This window comes from Lepus europaeus, chromosome 10 (assembly GCF_033115175.1).
Source record: "Lepus europaeus isolate LE1 chromosome 10, mLepTim1.pri, whole genome shotgun sequence".
NCBI classification, from domain to species: Eukaryota; Metazoa; Chordata; class Mammalia; order Lagomorpha; family Leporidae; genus Lepus; species Lepus europaeus.
Genome location: NC_084836.1, coordinates 77,343,529 through 77,347,706, shown reverse-complemented (window position 1 = coordinate 77,347,706; position 4,178 = coordinate 77,343,529). Strand labels below are relative to the sequence as shown.

The 4,178-nt window shown below is 44.0% G+C and overlaps 1 non-coding gene across 1 annotated transcript; it reads left to right on the top strand.

Annotated features, from left to right (window-relative positions):
• The first annotated feature begins 3,793 nt into the window (after positions 1-3,793).
• On the top strand, positions 3,794-3,900 carry LOC133769220 (U6 spliceosomal RNA). Its single transcript, XR_009867122.1, has one exon. It is a non-coding gene; the product is annotated as a U6 spliceosomal RNA (small nuclear RNA).
• Positions 3,901-4,178: the final 278 nt, after the last annotated feature.

The window sequence follows — 4,178 nt, the reverse complement described above, 5'->3', positions numbered from 1 at the left end:
GTGTTCATGTTTGTGTGTCTGTGTGTCAGTGCATGAGTGAGTGTGTGTGTTTAAGTGTTTATGTGTGGTGTCTCAGTCTGTGGGGGGGTGTAAGTGTGGTGTCTCAGTCTGTGCGTGTGTTTTCTCTCTGCATGTGTGTATGTGTGTGTGTGATGCATGTGGGGTGCATGTGTTGTGTGTGCATGTGTCCGTGTATCCCTGTGTGTGCATGGGTGGTTAGTCTTGGAGAGTGATAGCCCTTGTTGTGCACGTGCGGCCAGGCTGCTTAGGCCATTGGCAGCTCCAGGGCCGAGCAGGCGAGGCGGGCTCTACTGCACAAGTGGGGCGTGGTCTCCCAGCCTTGGGGCCTTGTGGATGCAGGGCCTGGGGTGAGCGCAGTGTCCCAGCTGGCCGACACCTCACTGGGCCTGGGAAGATGGACTGGACCAAGGCCTCGGCAAAAGGAAGTGAGAAGAGCAGCCCAGAAGTGAGCAAAGACCCACGAGATGAAGGCGGCAGAGTGGTGAGTGACCATGGGCCGGGGTGGGCGGGCTGGGCGCCACTGGATGCTGGTGTGGCCAGGGAGAAGGCAGTCGGAGGGGTTGCTGACCAAAATGAACACATTTAGATGATACCTGAGATCATAGCCCTTAACATTTGTGCAATTTTGTGTAAAGTTGTTGTCTTCTTAATGGGCTTGTCCTTATATGTTAGTTGTTCAGAAAGTTCATGGAAAATGATGTCAAAAGATGTTTGTTTTGGTGCAAAATATAAAACCCCGTATAGCCTTTTCTTGGCAAGTATTTTCCAGGAACTTTTTGAAGATCTCCATGTGAACTATCTAGTGACTGAGATGTTAGAAGTGCTTGGCGTTTTTAAAAGTAGGATCAGTGGATTAGCACTTTCCTAAATAGCTTTTAAAATGTGGTAGGTTGCGGCGCCGGCACACCGGGTTCTAGTCCCGGTCGGGGCGCCGGTTCTGTCCCGGCTGCCCCTCTTCCAGGCCAGCTCTCTACTGTGGCCAGGGAGTGCAGTGGAGGATGGCTCAAGTGCTTGGGCCCTGCACCCCATGGGAGACCAGGATAGGCACCTGGCTCCTGCCATCGGATCAGCGCGGTGCCCCAGCTGCAGCGCGCCTACCGCGGCGGCCATTGGAGGGTGAACCAACGGCAAAGGAAGACCTTTCTCTCTGTCTCTCTCTCTCACTGTCCACTCTGCCTGTCAAAAAAAAAATGTGGTAGGGAACCTTGGAAGTGGAATTGGTGAGCCAGTTTTATGAAGAGTATACTCTGTTGTACTTTGTTGGTTGGGTTTAGGGAGCTGTGTGGGAAGAGATTACAAACCGTGTTTTTGCTACTGTGTACTAGAAAATGAGAGCTTGCCTACTGCCCTATATGTTACATGCATTTGATTAAGCTGGCTGTTTTTTATATTTTGTGTATGTATGGGACAAAGAGTCCTAATTTTACAATATCTAGTCTGCAGATATTAAAGAATATCCAGAATGTTCTTGTTGAGAAGACGCTCCCATTAGAGCCTTTGTTACATGTGTGGGTATTTTAGGGGCTATTGTGTGTTTAGTGGGAAACTGAAGCCCTTACTAGAAGCATCTGGTCTCCAGGTGTTTAAAAGTAACACCTGTTTAAGTAGTTTGTAATTTCATAGGAGTGGTTGCATTTTGGGAATGGCATTCAACTTGATGTCTTGGAGAGAATGCTGAAGTCACTGGGTGGTGGGTGTCGGGGGTGTGGTTGTGAGGCAGTATGCATAGAACAGTTTCCTTCCTGTTAGATTGTTCCAATTGTCCATTGTTATATATATATATATATATATATATATATACATATATATGCATTTTAATTGATACTGCTGTGTATTAAAGATACATATGTCCTAATAATGCCCAATGTATATTCAAAGTAGAGGTAATAAGATAATGCCTGTATAAACACCCCTCTTAGTAGTTTTTAGGAAGGAAGTCTTCTGGGAGTGACCTTGCTAGCCTTCCTTTGGGAGGGAGATATCACAGTCCTGGGCATAGTCACTGGAATGGTGGACGCCTCCTCCTGGTCTCCCATGCGGGTGCAGGGCCCAAGCACTTGGGCTATCCTCCACTGTACTCCCGGGCCACAGCAGAGACCTGGACTGGAAGAGGAGCAACTGGGACAGAATCCGGCACCCCAACCGGGACTAGAACCTGGTGTGCTGGCGCTGCAGGCAGAGGATTAGCCTATTGAGCCACGGTGCCGGCCAACATGCCTTTTTGATAATATTTTTATAATACCAATGTGGTCATGAATTCCCTTAGAAAAAGAACAGTTATCTTAGAAACAGAACACACAGAACATGTTGCTATGTTTATCAGTGTAGGGCAGTAAGGGAATGCAGTGTCTTAACTGTAACTTGGCCAAAACTTGTATTTAGAGGCCTGTTACTGTTTTTGTCTTGTACAAAATTTTTGTTTCCAAGGAAATCAATTAGTTTTTGCTAAAAGACTGAGTTTATGTAGTATATTTTTGGTTATCAACATACTCTTTCCAGCTTTGTGATTTGGAATTGGTAAATATTCTTGAAGTGTGAAAAATCATGATGTGTACATACTATATCTCAGTCATATAAATGTGGATTTTATGTGTGCATGCACAGGACACAAAAGGACATGTTGAACTCAACTGCTTGTGATTGCAGATGACTTTGTTCTTTGCTTCTTGTGTTTGTAAGTTTCCTGTAATGCACTTATTAGCTTTGAGAAAATAAAGGATATTTTAAACAAGCAAACAAACAAGAGCTTGTTGCAAGAAGACCCTTTCATGGTTAAGAGCATGCCCAGAACCACAGGTGGAAAACTGCTGATGGGTAGGGGCTCAGGGAAGCCTCTGGAGAATGCATAAAGTATAGACAAACAGGACAATCTCAGGAAGGAAGGGTGAGGAAGAGGAGCTGCAAGCCAAGAAAGCAGGAGCCCCTGCACTTTGAAATAGCACATCTGTGTGTACATAGGGATACACAGGAGTAAGCTTTGGATGTCTGGAGCAATTCCATTAGAGGAAGGACAATGCCCAGCCCCATCTGCAAAGGGAAAAGAAGTCAGCAACCCAGGACTCAAAGCCAGACTTTTGCATATGGCTGAAATTGTGTTAACAGGCTTTGCTTCTTGTGGGGGAGAGATGATCACACAGAATTTCTATCCCCATAGCAAGATGACCAGGTCAGTATATATTAATACATATATTTATAAATATACGCATATATATATATATGTATGTATTTTAGGGCACTTGTGAATGTTATGGAAAACAGCATTAAAAGACAAGTTTATGGGACGAGAACTGTGGTATAGCAGGTACAGCTGCAGCTTGTGATGCTGGCCTGCCATATTGGCGTTGGTTCGAGACCTGACTGCTCCACTTCCCATTCAATTGCCTGCTAATGACCATGTGGGAGACCCAGAAGAAGCTTGTGGCTTCAGATTGGCCCAGGTCCAGCCATTGTGGCCATCGTGAAGTGAATCAACAGATGAAAGATCTCTCTCTCTCTCTCTCTCTCTCTCTCTCTTTCACTCACTCACTTTGCCTTTCAATAGATAAATGAATCTTTAAAAAAAAAAAAGGAAAAGTTCATTTTGGTGCCAAGAAATATCCATGCATACACACGTGGTCTTCAAAATGTTCTTGAATGTGAATATTATGACAAAAAACTCTGCATACATTTCAGTATTTTTCTTCAAAAATAAGCTTATATTTTACTTCTATTACTTTCTGCAAACTTCTTGAAGTACCCTGATGTCTAAAGTGCATTTAAAAAGTTAGAGAGAGTGCTCGTTTCAGCAGCACATCTACTAAAACTGGAACAATACAGAGAGGATTAGCATGGCCCGTGCCCAAGGATGACATGCAGATTTGGGAAGCGTTCCATAGTTTTGAAACTGACATTATGAGAGGCAGTTACTTGAACAGCCCTTATCTTGACTGTCGTGGAACAGTTTATTATTTCATTTTATTTATTTTTTTTTTGTTCTTTTGTTTCTCTACTTAATACCATTGGTTGAAGTCCTTACTTAACATAGAATTAATCATAGATATATTAAGTCAATGGAAAATAGATCCCAGTTAAAAACAAGAGTGGGAAAGAGAGGGTGAGGAGCCATACAAATCCTCACACATTCCCACAGACTAACCCCTAAGGGTGAAGCTAAAAAC